General features: G+C 35.5%; 1 long non-coding RNA gene across 2 annotated transcripts in view; it reads right to left on the bottom strand.

Annotated features, from left to right (window-relative positions):
- Positions 1-5504: 5504 nt before the first annotated feature.
- LOC108584294 overlaps positions 5505-24134 on the bottom strand; it is a 31270-nt gene continuing 12640 nt past the window's right edge. For both annotated transcript variants that reach the window (XR_002520209.2, XR_002520208.2), the window contains exons 3-4: positions 8804-8930; positions 5505-8196 (exon numbers count right to left, since the gene is read on the bottom strand). This is a non-coding gene — a long non-coding RNA (uncharacterized LOC108584294). The remainder of the gene's footprint in view (positions 8197-8803; positions 8931-24134) is intronic.

Raw genomic sequence — 24134 nt, forward strand, 5'->3', positions numbered from 1 at the left:
AGGCCTTCACATTCACTCACCACTCACTTACTGACTTACCCAGAGCAACTTTCAGTCCTGAAGGCTCCATTCATGGTAAGTGCTGAATATGGGTGTATCATTTTTTTAGTCTATTGCAACTTATTTTCACTGTACCTTTTCTATGCTTAGGTTTAGATACACATGTTTAGATACACAAATCCTTGCCACTGTGTTACAATTGCCTACAGCATTCAGTGCAATTACATGCTGTACAAATTTGCAGCCTATGAGCAATAGGCTATACCATATAACCTAGATGTATAGCATGTTATACTATTTAGAGTTGTGTAAATACACTGTGAATTTTACACAATGACAACATGACCTGAGGACTCATTGTTCAGAATCTACTTCTGTTAAGTAACACATGACTGTATGTGTGTATACACACACACACACACACACACACACACACACGGAGAAAGAGAGAGAGAGATGGATCAGTGATGAGACCTAGGTACTTTGAGTGGAAGCCAGACTGGAGTGAGAGAAAGCGAGAAGATGCAGAATATTCCTTTGGAATTTGGTTCTGAAGGGCAAGAAAAGCTGCATGATAGCTGGATAGAAAACAGAATTAAATGCTAATTGAAAGGCTGCAATAGAAAGGAAAAGGTTGAATACGCATAATACAGAAAAAAAATTGATAATATTTTTGATGCAAGAAGGTTGCGTGGATAGCAGTTATTGTTCTTAAATGCTGATTGTGAAAACTTAGATCTAGGAATATTGATGTCTAGTTATAATAACTAGAATCTGTGTGTATCTAGTCTGATGGTGGTTTGAGTTTCTTTTATGAAGTAGCCTGTGAAAATATCCATTTAAAGTGAGGACATGTAATGCTGGAAAGAGGAAATTACAGGTCTGAGAATAAGAGAAAATTTAGAATATAAATTTAGGTTGGATTTCAAGCACAAACGTGGCTATGTATGTCAGTATTTTCCCTCTTTTTATGAAGTTTCTTTAAAACAAAAACAACAATAATCATAATAAGAGAAAGAACTTACAAAGTCAGTTCCCCTTCATGAAATAGGAAACAGATTAATCTCGAGATTCCAAGTTATGTGAAAAATCCCACAAAAATATATGTTATTTGGCAAAAGCTATATAAGAGAACACAGAGAGGTGTAAATAATAGCAGCAGGGACTGGAGGGGGGGCATTATTACAGAAAATAACAGAAAAAATATATTTTCTAAATGTACATTTCTTTCTTCAAAAACAAATACGAGAACTGGGGTGAGTGGAAATGACAGAGGAAGCTCTTCTGAGAGTGATTTTGCTCAGAACACGGATCTGTGCAATGAGACACAAAAATCTGTCGGTCTCTATGGCACCAGAGGCAGAGCGAGTCTTTGATACAGAAAAGTTTCCAGCCAGGCGCAGTGGCTCACGCCTGTAATCCCAGCACTGTGGGAGGCCGAGGCGGGCGGATCACGAGGTCAGGAGATCGAGACCATCCTGGCTAACACGGTGAAACCCCGTCTCTACTAAAAATACAAAAAATTAGCCGGGCGTGGTGGCGGCGCCTGTGGTCCCAGCTCCTCGGGAGGCTGAGGCAGGAGAATGGCGGGAACCCGGGGGCGGAGCTTGCAGGGAGCCAAGATGGCGCCGCTCACTCCAGCCTGGGCCACAGAGGGGAGACTCCGTCTCAAAAAAAAAAAAAAAAAAGAAAGAAAAGTTTCCCTGCCTAGTAGATTACTAGAACACTTCCTATATAAAGGAAATGAATAAAAATAGCTTGACCAGGGATATTTAACATATATCATGTTAAAATAATATAATAAAGGAAATTAAATAAAATTAAAAGAAACATACGTGAAACTAAAAGAAGATAAAGAACATACAAACAAACCAACAGATAAGGTGTCCAGAAAAAAATACTGCTAGAGATAAAATACAAATTTTGTTCATTATTTTCTCATGAGTTAACACAAATAGTAAACAAACCACTTTGATCGAAAAGGCAACAACACAAACATTTAAAGAATCAGGGACAGGAGGATACGAAAGATGGAGGTGACAAAATGGGAATAGAGAGGGAATTGAGAACAAACAGGAAAAAGTAACCGCAGCATCAAAGCAATGAAGACAAACTTGGAAGGAGCACAAGGATAAAGATTCTGCAGAAAACACAGTAGTACACACAGTGAGTAGAAAACTGAAAAAGAAGCTCAAGGAAATGGAACTTTTAAAAAGCAAGAATTAAAAAAGAGAATAAACGATAGATTTAGAAGGTAGAAAACATATATCGCATAGGCATAATTGGAGACTATGAAGACCTGAGCCAAAACAGTGGAGGAGAACAGAATTTACAAATGTTCGATAGTAATAAATAAGTACAATTAGAAATAAATCTACATACTAAAGGGGAAGACCATATGGCAAAAAAAGACATCACGTTTCTTTGAGGGAGGTAAATTAATTCAATTGGGGCTTATATATTTTTTTCCACAACATTTAGGGTTAGAAGAAGGTGAAACAATATGGAAGAGATATTCTCAGTGAAATAAAATAGTATCATCATGAATTTTATATTTATCCAAACCTTCATCTAATATTTTCAAAGAAAAAATTTTAAAAAGCATATAGGAATTTATCCCTATGGCATTCATATACCAAATGAGATATGTCAAGTTTATTTAGTTCATTGTTTGTAATACACTAAGATTGGAAACAACCTAAATATATAAATTCTGTATATCCAAATAATGATAAAATTATAGGAGGAATTTTTTATGTGCTGTTAAAGATCTCCAAAATGCATTATTAAATTATAAAGGACAAAAGGTATAGATAATGTTATACAGTTGTTCCTTGATATTTTTGAGAGTTTGGTTCCAGGATCCTCATGACACCAAAATTCCCAGAGGCTCAAGTCCCTTATAAAAAATGACTTGATATTTGCATATAACTAGGCAAATCCTCCTATATGTTTTACATTATCTCTAGAATACTTGTAACACCTAATAAAATACAAATGATATATAAATTGTTCTTATACTGTATTGTTTAGGGGATAATGACAAGGTTAAAAAAAAGTGTGCCTATGTCCAGTAGAGATGTAATTATCCAGTTTTATTTTCCAAATATTTTTAATCCACAGTTGTTTGAATCCATGAATGCAGAGCCCAAGGATACAGTGGTAGAAGTAAAAATAAAATACTAGAAAAGTAAGGAATTAGTTTTTGCATTTACATATACTAAAATGTTACGGAAAGCACATAAACACCACTAACAGTAATTATGTTGAGGGCAAGGTATGGCAAATGGAAGATGGACAAGACACTAGGAGAAAGATTTTTACATTGTCCCTTGTTTGGTATTTTTTGGTTTCTGAATCACTGGAAAGAAATATATTCAAAAAGGAAATGAAAAAAATGTAATTTTAAAAAGAAAGCATTGATATAGTAGGTGAACTAACTGAACAAATACTCCTAAACTCAAACTAGGTTTTTTCTAAGAAGATTTTGAGAAGTCAGCTTAGAAAAATGTCATATTTGCAACATGATTTTCCCTAACATTGGTTATATCACAAGAAATAAAGAATCCAAATCAATCTGTGATCCTGCCCAGCTATGTGGCTGTCACATATGGCAAAGTAATGTCACTAGCTCTGTTTCGACTAAAATCAAAACATGTGACAATCCTAGTGAATTATTTAAAAAACAATAACAAAATATACACGACCATTAGTTAAAGTCATTGTTGTGTATGTGTCTGAGTTGTTACCTCTTTGTCATCTTTGGAATATTGGGGTTTCCTAGATGATCTATGTCATTTAAAAACTACTGAACATATTTTAGGACAGGGTAATTGGAGATGTATACAAATTGCACAAAGCTCCTTATTGAGAGAAGGAGTGCCGTAAGTTAGCCACACATAAACATGATTTTAGAATACATTCATGAGAACGTAAAAGAAAAAAATCAGTATTGAACTGTGATTCTCCATTGCGTATGCAGTGGCTCTCCCTCTCAAAATAACACATATTTTAACGAGCAACCTGGTAACATTGTGCTACCTGTATGTACTCCTGTAGTACTAGATGGGAGGACAGAAATACCAAATTGCCACTTCAAATTTTATAAGCAGATACAATTATGTCTTATTTCATATTATTGCCCAGGATATATAAATAAATTATTACCCCTGGGCAGCTTTAAAAGTGAAATTTCTAGTGATTCTGTTACCATCCAGCCATTGTAGGTGGAAGTACATTGTTTAACTCTTGAGTAATATAATGCCACCCTCATTCTGGACTTTTATTATTACTTCCAAATAGGAAATTAAAGTGTAGGAAAAATCTAATGGAAAATCAAATTAACCTTACTAAAATGCAAACATGATGACTAGATACCTTAAAATGAGAACAATCTTGCCTGTGTAATACAATTTTAATTCATTTTAATCAGTTACAGCATTTGCTCATATATAGGCTATTTCAAAATCCATTTTGCATTTTATTTTAAAAATAGTTTTTTTGAGTCACTTTTGCCATCTGTCTGCAGTGCAATTAATTACCTAATACTTGAAAATGTTATTTTGAAAGACATTTGTAAAGTCAAATCATGAGTTTTGTTTCTTCTGGTTTTTATCTTAACTCATCTTTTAATTAACATCTATAGTGATTCTGCATTCTCCATCCAAATATATGATAATTAACTGGAATAAGATTATGTGCAGTGCAAGTTACTGTCAGATAAAACTCCAAATTGCAATACATATTATAAACCAAGGTAAATCATGCTTTCCAAATTAATGTATCTTAAGTTTACCCTGGTGAAAACATAAAACCAAAGCAGCCATTTAGGCCAAAGAAAACTACAGAGCATTTTATTGAATATGAGATATTAAATGAAGACTGAAAGAATAGATCAATACATTTGTAGTTTGTTATAACTTCTCAATGCTTCTGCTTTTAAATTATTTCTCTAATTATCCTGTTTATAAATCTGTTTATATGATATATGTTTTCTAGTATAGTCAATATCTAATTACAATGTTAATCAAAGTATATTTTATAAGATATGTTTCTTTTCTAGAAATAGTAATTGTAGAAGTTATAGCAAGTGGTGCCTATCCTATTAGAATTGATAAGTCTTAATATTCTCTGAACAAAGGAAAAATATATACAGAAAACAGTTGTTTTCAATGGCATGTAATTGAACATATGTGGTAGACCACAGCCACATATATATCAATCATTAAAATAAATAACACACATAAGCAATTAAAATGTGAAAATTTCAACAGTCACATCAGATGTTTTCCTCTGATTGTACTTTCTGAGAATTTATTCAACAGGTCCGCCAGAGAGATACCAAGCGCTTCAGTATAACGTCTCCTTGGAAAGAAAGTAGTTTTTAACCACATAATTCATAAATTAAATTATCATTTTCTTTTCTCCTTTAAAATTCCCTTAAGTTTTGGCCACTATTGGAAGAGCAAGCAAGTAAAACTCACCAAAATAATCAATGACAAATATCCAGTCATATTGCTTTTTAATGTAAAATTACCAAAAACAACAACAACACAAGGTTATGACTCCAAAACCTCTCCCATAAAATGAGAGTGGGGCATGTCAGACAGCTGGCATCTGCTGCCTTTATTTTTTCTGTATAATTTTGAAAGTCTATGTTCATGTTTAGCCTAAAGAAAGAAAGAAAGAACAGTTGCTTTCAATGGCATGGAACTTTGTCCCCCACAAGACACACTTGGCAATGTCTGGAAATTTTGTTATTGTCACCGCTTCCAGTTGGGTGGACTGACAAAGACTCCCTTCTTGAGCCAAAGTCAGGCTCCCCCAAGCTTTCTTTTCAACTAGAACTTGACCTTGGTATTCTATATGCTTGGCCTGTTAACTCGGTGTTGTTAAAGGATCCTACTGAGTCAGCTTAGTGAATCACCTCCCTGCCCCCACCTTGATGTCTGATCAAATGCCTCATCCCCTACCATTCATATCCAAGTCTTGGCCTGCCCTTCACGAGACTCCTGTTAAGTTTATTTGACAACAATTCCACTATCTTTGGTATCTAATCAATTGATTGATTATTAGTATGTTTCTACCTACTAATCTCCTCACTCTGGTCCTTAGCTATAAATCTCCAGCTATCTTCAGAGTAATCAAAATTTTGTTCAGTCTCTCTTCTATACTGTAACAGTCTTAGCCTCTAATGCAGTATCCTCAAGTCACATCTTTATTGCTGTTTTTAACAAGCACCCAGTGCATTTTTTAAAAAACAGTGTTTAAGAATAATTTCTCTTTAGCATGATATTACCGGCATCTAGTGCGTAGAGGCCAGGAAAGATCTACAGTGCACACAACAGCCTCACTCGAAAAAGAATTATCCAGTCCAAAATAGTGACAGTGCTGTGGCCGACAAAGCCTAGCTTAGAGAGTTATCACAGTGGCTAACCTACATAGGGCCCACAGTGGCCATCTACCCCTACCTGCAGTAAAATAATTGGACCAGTTTGAATGTAGATTGCACCTTCTTTGTGAAGGCCCTCTGGACCAATAACCCATAAACAGGGCTAGAATTTAGGAAACTTGTGGGGAGGAAAGCTGCTGGACCCACCCACCCTAATATAGTGGTTGTGCTTTGGAAATAGATGAATATACATCTCCACATTAGCCAAGGGATGTTTTAAATCTGACTGGATCATATGCTGCCTGGCATAATGCAAACTAACAAGAATATCCCCGCAGCTCAGGAAAAGTGGCTCTGCATGGTCAGACTTAAAAGTGTGATGCCATTTGGCACCAGAAGCAATAAAAATGGGCTGTTCTTACTGAGTTTCCCCGAAGCCAACCATGAGCAGAGCCATCTTAGCACTGAAGAAGCCTCCAGGATGTTAAAGTAATTCAAGCAAAAACCAAAAGAGAGAGCAAGCTGCTGACAACCCTGCTCGTAAGACAAGTCCAAGTGCAAGTAAATGACTGAAAAAAATCATTGAAAGAACAAAAATGAGCAACTAAATATAATTTTGCATTATATGTCAATTGTTAAATTGCTTGATATTGTCACTTGATATTATTGACATTAATGCTACAACAGCACAGAGAGAAAGGTTAATAGGCACAGAAAGCTCACTAGAAGAGGATGGAATAGAGGGACGTGAATGCTTTATGTAAAATCTAATTTAGCTCAATAAAAAAAGTTCTTAAAAATAAAGGGCAGCTATCGCTGCTGTCTGTTACCTGTTTCTCTTTGATAGATGGTCAAATGCTAGGTAGTGAGAAGAGAGGAAATGCCGAGTTACAAAGACTGAATAGAGCACATGAAATAGAGATAGAGACAGAATATACATCTTGCTCAACATAATGCTTATCTAGATTTGGTCTGACTTTCTATTGGTTATAATTGGAAATATCAGGCTCCTTGTTCAGACTTTGAGAGGTTACAGAAATCACTGAATGCCATTTCAATGTCTCCATGCTTTAATCAAATGGAACTATTATTAGTCTCTAGGTACATAGTGGTGTCCTTAATCCCCTACTCTTTTAACATAGTGTTTTCCCTTCCTGAAAAACCTTTCGCTAACCCTTTGCTTTAGCCACTTTCTCGGAGAAAGTCATCAAGCCCCTCACCCCTGTGGTCACCATCTCCTGCAAGTCTACCTTGACTATTCCAGGCTTCCAAATGAGTAAAGTGTCCTTTTTCTAACTCTCTGTACTCATTATACTTATCACTTTGCTTTGTAATTGTTTGTTTACTTACCTGTGAGGACTTTTCTCTTTCACTAATCTCATAGTTTCTGGTACAGTGCTTTATACCCAGGGGAAGTCAATAAACATTCCTGGCTGACTCTCTCTGCTTAAGAGCTTTAGGTAAAATAATTACCTCTTGGTAATTAGAAATACACCCACACAAAGCAAATGCTAAAAGACGGGGGAAAATGATAGTCAAGGCAAAGAAGGCTAAGAGAAACTTTTCTCTAACATTTATTGTCTTTAGAAAAGGCCTTTAATTTCCTTTTTCTTTCCTATTATGAAACATGGAATACTTTCTGTGAATCATCACATAAAATTTATTTAATATAGAATATTGATGTAGCATTTCAGCATAAAACAGTGCAACATGCGAGAACTCTGGAACCAGATTACCTGGGTTTAAATCTTGACTCTGCCACTTACTCACAAGTTATTTTACTTTCTTTGTCTGAATTTCTTCTTCTAAAAAAAAACAAAGCAACAAAACAGGAATAATAAGTCTATGTTGAACATTGAGTAGATGGATAGATAGAAAGCACTTGCAAGAATATCTGGCAAGCAAAAGTGTTCAGTAGATATTATATTATTAGATATTATTAATCTAACAATTAATTAGATTAATATTATATCTACATTGATTATTATTACATCTAATTATTATCAATTTGATATAATAATACCTAATAATTATTAGGCATTATATCTATAATTATTAGATATTATATTATAACAACATATTATAGATTAATACATTTCTTTATGTTTCAAGATACAAGTACTGTTTGTAATACTGAATGCACTACTGACAACACCTTCATCTTTTCTGCTTTGTGAGAGTGCATTAAAAATAATAGTAAAGAAACAAAGCACAAAAAGTGTGCCAGATATTTTCCATTTATGTTTCCATATCTACACTCCACTTTTCTTTATGATTTGTGAATTATCTCTTTTGCCTTTTGATTCTTTTTTTTTTCTAGCAATTGGAGGGACTTAAATAAATTGAACTGGGGACAACTGAAGCTGGGTATTTTTCCCCAAACCTCATTCATATTATGTCTCCGTGAGTTACCAAGTTCAGTGAATGCCACAGATTCTGTTGGAAAGTTCTCTGTTAGAGACACAGGTAGTTCTTCTGGATTCTGGCAATTTTTCTTTCTCTTTGCTCATTCTGTTCTTGTATTAGTTTTCTTTTGCTGCTGTAACAAACAACCACAAACATAGTGACTTTAAATGACACACATGTGTTGGCATGTAATCCTGTAGATCAGATGTCTGACACTTACCTCACTGCATCAGGATCAAGGCGTCAACAGCGTTACATTCTCTACTGGAGGATCTACGCAAAAATGCATTTCCTTGCCTGTTTTAGCTTCTAGAGTCTCATGGCTCCCTTTTCCATCTCCAAAACCTGCAGTGTTTCACCTCTGTGAACATTCGTCCATAGTTGCCTCTCCCTCTGACTGTGACCAGGAAAACTTATCGGCTATTAAGGCGCTATATGATTAGATTGGACCAACCTGGGTAACCCAGGTTACTCTCCTTCATTCTAAAGTCTTTAAATAAATCACACTTGCAATATCCATTTTGGCTTGTAAGACAAAGTGTTCCAGGGATTATGATGTGGGCTCTTCTGAGCTCCATCATTCTAGTCAGCACTATTTTTGAGTGATAAACTTTTCCAGCTGTTGCTAGCCCTGAAGCACTTGATGTTTCCTTTAAACTTGCCCACACATGTATGAACGTAATCTTTTTAAACAACCTATTTTAATTATTGCAAGGCTACTCACTGACCATCAAAGATAAAAATATATTGGAAAGGAATATCAGTGAAAAAGAGATTATACAAATCTTTTATGGAGTTTCTTAGCTGTGCCAGCAGTAAACAGAAACCTAAAGGATCTACAGCATGAAACAACCATGTGAAACAAGCCAAATACTCTTGAAGAATTCCTGAGAAAATCAGGGCATACAGGCACCAGAGACTGCAAAGGATGAAGATGAGAGGAAATATCTAGAAACAGGAGTTTTGAGTACATTTCTGCACAGTATGTTAACTATTCTTTCAGGCAGAACAATAGTTTATTTCGGGAGACATTGAATAACAAAAGTATGAATTTCTAGGCATGTAAAAAGGTAGGTGGTCATGGAAGAAGGCTGAAAACCTGTCCTTTCACACAATACAATGTTCCCCAGCCAACTAGCCTTGCCCTGCTCCTAGAATTCCAGCGGGCACAGCCATAATCCCAAGTGTGGAAGACTGTAGAATCCATCTTGGAAGTAAAAGAATATATCTACATAAAAGATCTGCGTATACTGACATTTTGGGGATTCTTTAATAAATTGGCCTTCTCATTAGCCAATCACCTACAGAAAGTTGACAAGATGATAAGCACGACTCTATCATCCATTGCTCATGTTAGAGGATGGAGAGAAGATAATAAGAACAAAGTGATCCGTAAAAAGGCCGGTGAAAGAGAACCACAAAATAATTAAATATTTTTTAAAAAATTATAAAGTATCTATAAGAGTTTTTAAAATTCACTATAATTCAAAGCCAAATAAGACTTCCCCAGAATAAAGCAGATCGAAATAAGGATGATATAAAAGACAGTATAAAATAGCCCAATAATAGTTCCAAAAACTATTCCTTTTTCAAAAGAAAAGAAGAGGCAGAGGACGCCACGGGACTGAGGTTGAGGGGCCGGACACTTTCTTCTTTTCCTATCTTTTGGCTTTGAGAGTGCACGCATGGGAATTAAGCTCGACATGGGTTAGGATTTGCTCATGAACGTAGCTTCCATTGGTAGTTGCAGTTCTGCCTACCAAGGGCAATGTCCTTGCTGTTAGAAGGAGATGATGTCTTTAAACTGACTTTTTTGGCTTCATGACCTTGTCTGTTGTTCCTTTTTCTGTCGTACTCAGATTCCTGAATTTCTTTTCTTTTCATCTGGCTCACCAGCTTTTGTAACAATGCAGTGAATTTCCAGCTTTTGTAACAATGCAGTGAATTTCCTAGAACCTTTCTCATAAATTTTTGTTTTGCCTATGTTAGCCAGTTTGGGTTTTTTACCTTGCAACTCTTACCAATGCATGATATAATTTATTACCCTTTTACCACTGTTTGACTTTTAACTATATGTGTGTAGTAATTTAGATGAAAATAAGGAGCATTACCATGGAGAAAGTTTTTGTTTGTTTTCAAATTCTAAGAAACTTGGATTTTGTAAAATAAAAACATCTGGTCGACTGTTAGCTTCGTGAGTAAGGTTTAGATTAGGCAGTGATGGTTTTGTTAAGAATCTGTGCATTTGAGGCTGGTATGAGGCTTCAAATACTACAATCATTGACAAATAGTATGCCTTTTTGAAATTATTTAAATAAATAGAATAATTTTGTTATAATTTCATAGCATTTTCTTTAGATTTTGCTGTTGTTATGTTCTTTTTGCTCATTGTTTAAATGCTCAATCTCTCAAAAAAGCACACTGTTCTTTTTTTTTTTTTTTTTTCCTGTTATTTTGCTGAGATAACTTTCCTCCCCTCTTTCAGTGATAATCTGATTTTTTCCCCCTGGAAGTTCTTAGTGTAAATAACAAACTTCTCTGCTCTGGACAGACATGATAAGGCAGTAAAGAAATGCTTAGTGTTCGGACATAAACACACAAGCTCTCTCTCATTCTGTCTCCATCTCTTTCTTCCTTCCCTTCCTCCCTTCACCCTGCTACACACACTCATACACATGTTCACATATTTATCATTTATTTGTAATTCTTTCTCATTGCTATTTAATGCAGACTTTCTATATAACACCAAATGGTAATATAGACTATTATAAAATAAATTTTACACATCTAGAAAGGTATATGGAAGTTAAAAATCCTTATTTTTAAGTATTATCTATAACTAAAGTAAAAAGTTATAAGTTAAAAGAAGTTTCTTCCCCTTATACACAGAATATTTTTAGAATTTTTTTCTTATGAGCTAAAGCCTATTGTAGATTATGGGGAATCTAAATTCCTATTGTAGATTATGGGGAAAATAAATGCCAAATTCACATATATGTTTTAGGCAAGCTAACTAGAAAATGTCATATTTTTTCAAGTTCTAAGCAAAGAATGCCTAGCCTTTTCCATGCTCTGTGATTGGAACAAGCAGGAGATATGTGTAACATTTTAGGAGCACATATTATAATCAATCTAATCCCATTAGACTGGGTAAACAAATTAGCCCTAAAATTGCTGAAATTTATCACAGATTCCAATAAATGTTCACGCATTATTTGCTCTGCTCTGCTTAAATATGTGATGCTAAGTCCGTTTTAGGCTTTCACATAAGGATTAGTCTTTCCAATCATATTGAAGGCCAGATTGCTTAACTACAGCACACAGTGTCATGCTACAGATAATCCATGCCCTTGATTAATGTTCTTATAATCAATTACTGTCTGGAAGTGACTCCTTCCCATCACACTCTTCACAAAAAGAGCAGATGGTATTTAAAAGGTTATGGCAAGAGGGCATTACAGAGGTCAAATGGAACATCGATCAAATGGGCAGAAAAATTGCCTTTTTTCTTCTTCTTTCTTCTTATCGTAATAATCCACAAGGGAATGAGGTATATGAATTATAGTTTGATCTATAGTTCAAGCACTAAGATGTTTTCTTGTTTCAAATTTCTGTGTTGTTTTGGGTAATGAACCTGGAAATTGGATTCCTTGTGTGCCAATAAAAAATTGTACCAATATGATCATCTAAAACAAATTATTCTTAGACTCAAGAAGATTTTTCCAAAATTTTTAATGCAGCCAGAGGGTTTCAACTTAATAAAAGCTTTAATATATAGTGACTGTTGGTTCAGGGGTTTTTTTTCTTCTTTTTTTTTTTTTTTTTTTTTTACAGGTAATGGCTTCATTTATAGAAACTGACACTACATTTTCATTTTTATATGAAATTAAACGCAGCACTTTATGTATAGATTTTCTCTCTCTCCCTGGCTTTATCACATTTATGACAGTCTCTCATATATTTCAAAGTGATCAATTCTTTTTTTAATTGATATGCTTAGTTCTAATCAGGTAAAATCCAGGTTGGGAGGCTACATTCCAATGAACAGAAGACAAAGATTGAAAATAAGTAAGAATATGTCAGTATGAAGATTTTTAAAAACCTGAAAGGTGTTCCTTTCATAAATTAGCTCCTTCAGATACACAGATGCAGATGGCCTGACCATGAAGAGGTCACTTCTACACAACATAATGAAGATAAAGGTATTCATTACATAAATAAAAAGAATATGCACTCCAATTCATGCAGAAAAATGAAAAGCCTTTTGAACATCATGGTAGAGTGTTCACAATGTGAGATATTTCTGTAGGTTTCTATTGTTCAAGGTACAATCACATGCATTTTCTGATGACTCAACAATCATTTGTTGAGTGCCTGTGTTGTACATAAGTATCTTAGTCATTTGGAGATGCAGACTTTTTTTTTTTTTTTTTTTTTTTTTCCCCTAAGCAAGCAAGAGTACAGTGGTGCAGTCATGGCTTAAGCACATCTCTATGGTCATGTACGATTGAGGAGGAAACAATATTGGTACAAAAAGTAAAATAACATTATCAGACAGTTTTTAAAAAAATTCCTAAGAGAGTAACTGGCTAAATGTCGAATGGGTAGTCCTCACAATAATGTTGTTGTGATGTCACTAGAAAAAGAGATACCTATGGTCTATATTGGTTAAGTAAGGTTTGACACTGTTGAAGGGCTTTAAGAATAAATAGCCCCACATGCATTTATACCTATGTAACAAACCTGCACCTTTTGTACACGTACCACAGAACTTAAAGTATAATTTTAAAAAATAATTTAAAAAGAGAATAAATAGCTTTTAGAGAGTCACTGGGACCAAGGAAAGAGGAAGCAAAGGTACAGAAATGGAATATTGCTAGCTTGTTTAGGCCGATAGAACTTCAGTATACATTACACACAGCAGGTGTATTTGAAAAAGTCTGGTGTTCATATGGCAAAGGGACCTAAATATTATATATAAATGTTTGCATCTTATCATGGACGCAAATATTTTTGAGAGTGAGTTTTATTTCACGTAATCCTATGCTATGCCTTTCCAGTGATATATAAATTATATTTCCATTTTTCTAACTAACTTTTTTTTTTTTTTTGATGGAGTCTCATTCTGTCACCCAGGCTGGAGTAAAGTGGCACAATCTCGGCTCACTGCAACCTCCTCCTTGCGGGTTCAAGAGATTCTCCTGCCTCAGCCTCCCGAATAGCTGGGACTACAGGCGTGCACCACCACACCCAGCTAATTTTCGTATTTTTCGTAGAGATGGGATTTCACCATATTGGCCAGGCTGGCTCGAACTCCTGACCTTGTGATCTACCTGCCTCGGCCTCCAAAAATGCAGGGATTACAGGCGTGAGCCACTGCACCCAGCCGGGAACTAACAAATTTAACTCTTACACACATATATGCCTTTTACCCGTGCCCTAGTTACTAGAATCAATTAATCTGAAACTGATTAAAACCAATATAGCACGGTGAAACTCCATCTCTACTAAAAATACAAAAAATGAGCCGGGCGTGGTGGTAGCGCCTGTGCTCCCAGCTCCTCGGGAGGCTGAGGCAGGAGAATGGCGGGAACCCGGGGGGCGGAGCTTGTAGTGAGCCAAGATGGCGCCGCTCACTCCAGCCTGGGCGACAGAGCGAGACTCCGTCTCAAACAAACAAACAAACAAAAACGATAAAACTAGATGTCATTCTGAAGGAACCGAAGTCTAATCCTGCCAAAATACTAATGTCAAAAGACTGGAGAACATTCACTCTGTGGTTGTAACATGCATTACAATAGGAGGCAGGAGTAATCAAGAAAGTTTCATGATAGAAACAGATTGCTGGACTTTGAATAGTTTATTGAGTGATTGCTCTGCATCAGGCCTGATGAGATACAGACCTTGCTTCTCAAGAGTTTCCAATCTAGAGTGAAAGGAAAATAAATTTTGGGACCCCAAAACCACTAAGCCAGAGGGAAAATTCAAGCTGGGAAGTGCATCAGCAAACCTGCCTCCCGTTTTATTCTTAAATAAGATAGCTAGAAATATTTAAAAAAAAAAAAAAAAAAGGTACATACTTCCTTCACCATTTGCCCACAGGTAAATACTTTATGGGCTTCAAGATTCTTACCCTAAAACAGTTCTGTTGAATTTCACCCTGGCAACGTAAATTGATAGCTTATTTTCACAGGTGCAGGACAAAGGGCAGACAGGACTCAGTCATCCTTCTGCTCACCTGAGACAAATGCGTACCTCATTGCTTCCTCTGCCAGATTGTTTCTGTAAAAATGCAGATTCCCAAAACCAGACTGAGGCATAAGTGACTATTCCTAGAGTGCCCTCTCACATGTAAATTGTGTATTCAGTGAAAGGCTAATCAAAGACTTCAAAAGAATGCAACCTTTCTGTGTCTTATCTACCTATGACTTGGAAGCCCCCACTTCAAGTTGTCCCAGTTTTCTCGACCAAACCAATGTACATCTTACACGTATTCTTATGTCTCATGTCCTCCCCAAAATGCATAAATGCAAGCTATGCCCCTACCACCTTAAGCAAAGGTTATCAGGACTTCCTGAGGCTGTGTCACTGGTGTGTCATTAACCTTGGCAAAATAAACTTTCTAAATTGATTCAGACCTGTCTCAGATACTTTTGGGTTCACTCTAGTAAACAAAGCATGCTGCTATGTAGAACATGATGAATGATACGGATCCCATAAGAGGGACATGTACCCACGGTCCAGAAGACTTTTTGAAAAAGGAGAATGTAAGAGCTAACCTTGGAGAGAAGCACAACCTTCAATAGTATATGAGAAGGAAAAATACCAAAATGGACTGGAGCAGGTTTTGACATTGCAAATATTTTTAGCCTGACCCTGATATAGGTCTGGAGTCAGGACAAGAGGCACTCCTTCTAACTCACTGAGAATCACTCGATTTCGTCTGAAGAAAAAAAATATGGAAAATTGACTGTATTTTAGGTATAGTTATGCAAAATGGGAATGAGAATAGAAATAGGAAAGCCAGCTAAAATTCACCTTAGTCCTAGAGATGAAGGATACATTCTTGTCTGTGTGATCCCTTCAGACATCAACATTGTGCTGGCTTTCTCTACACAAATGATGGGTAAAAGATGGGGAAAATATCAGTTCTTTCTCTTCATGCTTAAAACATAAAAACTTTTAATCTGTCCAATAGGAAGAAATTGATGCAGATGCCTAGTTCACACTAGTTTTCCCAGGGGTCATGTCTGGACTAATACCATTATCCTTGGGAAGCTCTTCCTTCCTCCAGAACCCTCACTCTATTGGGAAATATAAGTGGGAGATGTTATCTTATGCAGTCAGCCTTTGTAGCTACAGTGATTGGTTTAAGGGTGTACATGTGACAGAGCCTGAATTAATTGACTTCTAACCCAGTACTTTTCTGAAAAAGAAACTGGGACAGACATAGAGACCTCTTAATTTCTCAGAATCCCAAGCTGTGAAACCTAAGTCCAAATAGGAGACTGCTTGTTCTGCGTTTCCTACTATTGCTTCAGAAAATGAAGGTAGAAGATTTGAAATAATTATTTTGGTATTAGATAAATTATTAGAGTTTCATATGAAAATGCATTGTTTCTTATGCATAAATTTAATCATGCCGTTGACAAATATTTATTCACAACTGCTATGGGCGTGGGGTGCATTTTTAGGTGTACATGAAATACATAGAATCAGATTCATCTCATGCCTTAAAAGGCATTTATGTGCTAAAGTAATTTTATGAATAATGGCTACTTTCCTTTCTCTCCATTGTCACAGCACTTTAGGTCCTGATCATATTCTTTATGATTTACAGCATGCATTTCAAAATCAAGATTCCTGCAAATATGGTAAGTTTTTATAGTGCCATTTTGTGTCCTTGTACACAAATGAGGAGTCAGATGCATTACTGGACATAAATACAAATCCTTGTGTCGATAGGTAAATATCAACCTTGAAAAATGAAGCCTAGCCTGCATTCATTGCAGATAACTGTTTTTAATTTCTTCACTAATATTAAAATAATAGACACTTTTATAATATCGATGGTACTAAAATGTCTTCATGGGAAAAAGTCTATAATCAAGTTATTAAAAGATAATTTACCTGGCACTTACCAGTGCACTATTTTAAAATTTGTTTTACACACAAATAAGTCTATTCTAGTGCAGAACAAATTAAAAGAGGCCATATGATTTCTTTTTTTGAAGCCATAATTGGGTGGAACATTTATCAATAAGCATGAACTGTCACCAGTATTTGTACATGGCACTTTTCTTAGATGAAAGCAGTGAATCAAAGCATAGTTATTTTAAATACTTTGTTAAAAACAAACTTTGATGTTTTCTTGATTCATCCCTGATTTGCTATAGAATTAAATGAACATAATTTGTGATACTGAAGCGTGCCTTTTAAAAAATATTTACAAAAATAATTATAGACATTGGGAACCAAATGAACTGGAGAACTAAAGAATATAAACAAGCAGTGTGTGGTCAAGATTACCCCAGTTGTGGAGAGGACGCCAACTCTGTGACCCCCATGGTGTGGGTCACGATTTTCCTACACATCCTTCTTTAATTAGAATAAACAAAATAGTCATGAACCTCTTGTGAAGTGCGCTGCAGAAACAGAGAGCACTGAGTACCTCAGTGAGTTCCATAAAAGAATTAGAGCAGTAATGCTTAAGGGAAAGCCTCATATCAAAAGGATCAAAATTTTTATTCAGAGATGCACTTAAAAATAGATGAGATATAAAAATTAAAAATCATCTTCATGTGTTTTAGACCCTAATGTTACCTTTATATTAAACTTCTTTCATATATATTTTAGTCATTATTGAACGGAGATACAAAAACAGTAAATAAAATGATCACTACTACTTGGCTGGCAGTCTTTTAAAATTGTTTTTTATTAAGGTCTGCGCTAAATCTTGTGGAGGAAAAAAGCAGTCAGCTCAAAAGTTTGTGCCCATCTGTACAGTGCCAGTAGGAGAAACAGCAAGATTCTTCTCTATTCTCTGGTGTTCCTTCTTCTCTATTCTCTAGTCAATACTTGCCATCTTTTGTCTTTGATACCAGCTATACTAACGGGTTTAAAGTGGTATCTCATTGTGGTTTCAATTTGCATTTCCCTGCCAATTAGTGATGTTGAGCACCTTTCATTTACCTGTCAGCAATTTTGTCTTCTTTGGAAAAATGTCTATTTAGTTCCTTTCCCCAATTTTTAAGTTGGGCTTTTTATTTTTTTTCTTTTGAGTTGTGTGGACTTATATTGAATATTTTATCAGATATATGGTTCTCAAATATTTTCTTCCAATTCATAGTCTGTGTTTTTTAAATTGTTTCCTTGTTGTGCAGAAGATCATTAGTTTAATGCAGTTCACTTCTTTACTTTGACTTTAGTTTCCTGAGATTTAGTATGATATCCAAAAAATTATTACCAACATCTGTTAAAAAAACCTTTTGCCTATTTTTAAAGGAGATTTATAGTTTCAGTTCTTCCATTTAGGTGTTTGATTAATGTAATGTGCATAATGTAAGATAAAGATTCAGTTTTCCCAACACTATATATTAAAGAGACTATCCTGGCTGGGTGTGGTGGCTCATGCTTGTAATCCTAGCACTTTGTGAGGCCAAGGCGGGTGGATCACTTGAGGTCAGGAGTTTGAGAGCAGCCTGGCCAACATGGTGAGACCTCGTCTCTACTAAAAATACAAACATTAGCCACGCGAGGTGTTGGGCACCTGTAATCCCAGCTACTCTGGAAGCTGAGGCACGAGAATCACTTGAACCCGGGAGGCGGAGGTTGCAGTGAGCCGAGTTCATGCCACTACACTCCAGCATGGGTGATAGAGCAAGACTCTATCTCAGAATAAATACATACAATAAAAATAAATGAATAAAAATAAATAGACTATACTTTCTCCATTGCTGTCTTCATGGTGTACCCTTGCTAAAAATTAGTTGATTTTATATGCACGGGTTTATTTCTTGGCTTTTCGTTTTAATCTATTGGTCTATGTCTTTGGTTGTATACCAGTACCATATTGGGTTTGATTATTATTACTTTATAAGATGATTATAGCATTATTTATACTTATGTTTTTATCAAAGTAGTATATATATTTTTGGTAATTAATCAAATAATATGAAGGGCTTACGGAGAAAGCAGTAGTATGAAACGACAATCCTATTTACCTTAAGATTTTCCCTAGTTTTATTATTCTTTTTTACTGAATATAAACATATTCATGGAAAATATGTACTTCTATTTTTAATTCATATCCTACAGTCTTTGTATTCATGAAAAATGAGAATGTTGCTTATTTATGCAAACTTTTCTGCCTCTAAATTTTTTCAGATGTTTGATAGTTACATTATTATTTTAGTTAATGTATGATACCTTCTATAACTTTAAATAATATATTGAGATCTCATTTGTTCCATCAAATACAGGCAGTACTTCTAACTTTTGCCCTTTTTTTGAAAGGAGAAAAATAGCTACATTTATCTCCATCGTTTTTCCATCTTCCCACATTCCACAGTCTTCTAGTTATTTTTAATATTTTAATAGTAAAATAACTTTATTATTTACATTCCATCTTCTATATTTGTTTCTAGATAGGTATGGCAGTAAGTATGCCTAACAATTTTATGGTATGGGCATCAAGCATATCAGAATGCAGCACCCTCAATGTGTTTAGATGTTCAATTTGTGAACAACTCTTATGGCAACACAAGTATATTATAACTAAGAGTTACAACCAAAAAAGCATTTATAGTATTTTAATTATTGAAATGTTTTTAGCACCAGATTATATAATATCTACTGTCATGTCCAGTTATATTGATTCTCATTTCTTCCCAGTGTGTTTAATGTTATGCTGTTGCCCCTGGTGAATCTGCTTCTGTATTGACCATTAAACGATTGTTAATGACAATGAGATGATGTGACGTGCTAATAAATAAGACTGCCAGCATGTCATATCCGGCCAAACTAAGCTTCATAAGTGAAGGAGAAATACAATTCTTTTCAGACAAGCAAATGCTGAGGGATTTCGTTGTCACCAGGCCTGCCTTGCAAGAACTCCTGAAGGAAGCAGTAAACACGAAAAAGAAAAATCATTACCAGCCTCTACAAAAACACACTAAAGTACACAGACCAATAACACTATGAAGTAACTACATTAACAAGTCTGCAAAATTAACCAGCCAGCACTATGATGACAGGATCAAATTCACACATAACAATATTGACCTTAAATGTAAATGGCAAAATACTCCAATTAAAAGACACAGAATGGCAAGCTGATTAAAAAGACGAGACTCATCAGTGTGCTTTCTTCAAGAGATACATCTCACATTCAAAGACACACATGGGCTCAAAATAAATGAATGGAGGGGAATTTACCAAGCAAATGGAAAGTAGAAAAAAGCTGGTGTTGCAATTGTAGTTTCTGACAAAATAGACTTTAAATCAACAAAGGTCAAAAAAGACAAAGAAGGTTATTACATAATGGTAAAGGGTTCAATTCAACAAGAATAGCTAACAATCATAAATATATATACAACCAATATAGGAGCACTCAGATTCATAAAACAAGTTCTTAAAGATCTACAAAGAGACTTAGACCCCCGCACAATAATAGTGGAAGACTTTAATACCCCACTGTTAATGTTAGACAGATCATTGAGACAGAAAATTTACGAAGATATTCAGGATGTTTGACAGATCATTGAGACAGAAAATTAACAAAGATATTCAGTACTTGAACTCAGCTCTGGACCAAGTGGACCTGAATGATATCTACAGAATTCTCCAGTGAAAAACAGAAGAATATACTAATTTTCTCTGTGCCACATGGAACTTACTCTAAATTGATCACATAATTGAAAGTAAAACACTCCTCAGCAAATGCAAAAGAACTGAAATCATAACAAAGAGTTTCTCAGACCTACAGCACAATCAAATTAGAACTCAAGATTAAGAAACACACTAAAACCACATGAAAACTGAACAACTTGCCCCAGAATAACATTTGGGTAAATAATGAAATTAAGACAGAAATCAAGAAGTTCTTTGAAACCAATGAGAACAAAGAGACAACATTCCAGAATCTCTGGGACTCAGCTAAAGCAGTGTTAACAGGCAAATTTATAGCACTAAATGCCAACATCGAAAATCTAAAAAGATCTCAGATCATCACCGTAACATTGCAAGTAAAAGAACTAGAGAAACAAGAGCAAACAAACCCCAGAGCTGGCAGAAGACAAGAAATAACCAAGCTCAGAGTGGAATTGAAGGACATAGAGACACACGAAAAAAAACCCTTAAAAAATCAACAAATCCAAGAGCTGTTTTTTGGGGGGAAAAAAATCAATAAAATAGACTGCTAGCTAGACTAATTAAGAAGAAAAGAGAGAAGATTCAAATAAACACAATCAGAAAAGATAAGGGGGATACCACCACTGACCCCACAGAAATACAAACAACTATGAAAGAATACTATCAACATCTCTATGCAAATAAACTGAAAAATCTAGAAGAAATATATACATTCCTGGATGAATACACCCTCCCAAGACAGAACCAGGAAAAGTTGGATCCCTTAACAGACCATTAACAAGTTCTGAAATTGGGGCAGTAACAAATAGCCTACCAAGCAAAACCAGCCCAGGACCAGATGGACTTATGCTGAATTTTACCAGAGGTACAAAGAGGAGCTGGTAACATTTCTTCTGTAACTATTCCAAATAATTGAAAAGGACAGTCTCCTCCCTAACTCATTTTATGAGACCAGCATCATCCTGATACCAAAAGCTAGCAGAGATACAACCAAAAAAAGAAAACTTCAGGCCATGATGAACATCAATGCAAAAATCCTCAATAATATACTGGCAAACTGAATCCAGCAGCACATCGAAAAACTTATCCACCACGATCAAGTCAGCTTCATCCTGGTTTGCAAGGCTGCTTCAACATATGCAAATCAACAAACATAACATATCACATAAACAGAAAAAACTTATCCACCACGATCAAGTCAGCTTCATCCTGGTTTGCAAGGCTGCTTCAACATATGCAAATCAACAAACATAACATATCACATAAACAGAACTAAAGACAAAAGCCGTATGATTTTCTCAATAGACACAGAAAAGGCCTTTGATGAAATTCAACATCCCTTCATGTTTAAAACACTCGGGGTATTGATGGAACCTACCTCAAAATAATAAGAGCCCTTTATGACAAATGCAGAGCCAATATTATACTGAATGGGCAAAAGCTGGAAGCATTCCCCTTGAAAACTGGCACAAAATAAGGATGCCCTCTCTTACCACTCCTTTTCAACCTAGTATTGAAAATTCTGGCCAGAGTAATCAGGCAAGAAAAAGAAATAAAGGATATTCAGATACGAAGAGAGGAAGTCAAATTGTCTTTGTTTGCAGATAACGTAATCCTATATATAGAAAACCCCATCGACTCAACCCAAAAAGTTTCTTAAGCTGATAATTAACTTCAGGAAAGTCTCAGGATACAAAATAAATGTGCAGAAATCACAAACATTCTTTACGCCAACAACAGATAAGCAGAGAGACAAATCATGAATGAACTCCCATTTGCAATTGCCAATAAGAGAATAAAATACCTAGGAATACAGTTAACAAGGGAATTAAAAGCCTTCTTCAAGGAGGGCTACAAAACATTGCTCAAGGAAATCAGAGAGGACACAAACAGGTGGAAACACATTCCACACTCATGGAGAGAAATAATCAATATCATGCAAAGGGCTATACTGTGCAAAGCAATTTATAGATTCAATGCTATTTCCATTAAACTACAATTGCAATGCTTCACAGAATTAGAAAAAAATATTTTAAAATTCATATGGAACCATAAAAGAACTTGTATAGCCAGAGCAATCCTAAGCAAAAAGAACAAAGCTGGAGACATCACACTAGCTGATTTCAAACTATACTACAAAGCTACATTAACCAAAACAGCATAGTACTGGTACAAAAACAGGCACATAGACCAATGGGACACAATAGAGACTTCAGAAATAAGACTGCACATCTACAACCATCTGAGCTTCAACAAACCTAAAAAAAAACAAGCAATGGAGAAAGATTCCCTGTTTAATAAATGATGCTGGGAGAACTGGCTAGCCATATGTAGAAAATTGAAACTGAATCTCTTCCTTATACCTTATACAAAAATTAACTTGAATTGGATTAAAGACTTAAATGTAAACCCAAAACTATAAAAACCCTAGAAGAAAATCTAGGCAACACCATTTAGGACATAGGCATGGGTAAAGATTTTCTGATGAAATTGCCAAAAGCAATTGCAACAGAAGCCAAAATTGGCAAATGGGACCTAATTAAACTAAAGAGCTTCTGCACAACAAAAGAGACTTTCATCAAAGCGAACAATCTAAAGAATGGGAGAAATGTCTTGCAATCTAACCATCTGACAAAGGTCTAATATTCAGAATATACGAGAAACTTAATGAAATTTACAAGAAAAAAAAATTACAAAGTGAGCAAAGGACATGAACAGACACTTCTCAAGAAAATACATACATGTCACCAACAAACATATGTAGAAAAGCTTATCATCACTGGCCATCAGATAAATGCAAATCAAAACCACAATGAGATACCATCTCACACCAGTTAGAATGGTGATCATTAAAAAGTCAGGAAACAACAGGTGCTGGAGAGGACATAGAGAAATAGAAACACTTTTACACTGTTGGTGGACTGTAAACTAGTTCAACCATTGTGGAAGACAGTGTGGCCATTCCTCAGGCATCTAGAATTAGAAATACAATTTGACCCAGCCATCCCATTACTGGGTATATACCCAAAGGCTTATAAATCATGCTGCTATAAAGACACATAGACACATGTTTATTGTGGCATTATTCACAATAGCAAAGACTTGGAACCAACCCAAATGCCCATCAATGACAGATTAGATAAAGAAAATGTGGTACATATACACCATGGAATATTATGCAGCCATAAAAAATGAGTTCATGTCCTTTGCAGGGACATGGATGAAGCTGGAAGTCACTATCCTCAGAAACTAATTCAGGAACAGGAAGCCAAACACAGTCTGTTCTGACTTATAAGTGGGAGCTGAATAGTGAGAACACATGGACACAGGGAGGAAAACAACAGACACTGGGACCTGTTGGAGGAGGGTGGGTGGGACAGAGAGCATTAGGGAAAAGAGTTAATGCATGGTGGGCTTAATACCTAGGTGATGGGTTGATAGGTGCAGCAAAGTACCATAGCACAGG

The sequence above is a fragment of the Papio anubis genome, chromosome 2, assembly GCF_008728515.1.
Source record: "Papio anubis isolate 15944 chromosome 2, Panubis1.0, whole genome shotgun sequence".
Taxonomy (NCBI): domain Eukaryota; kingdom Metazoa; phylum Chordata; class Mammalia; order Primates; family Cercopithecidae; genus Papio; species Papio anubis.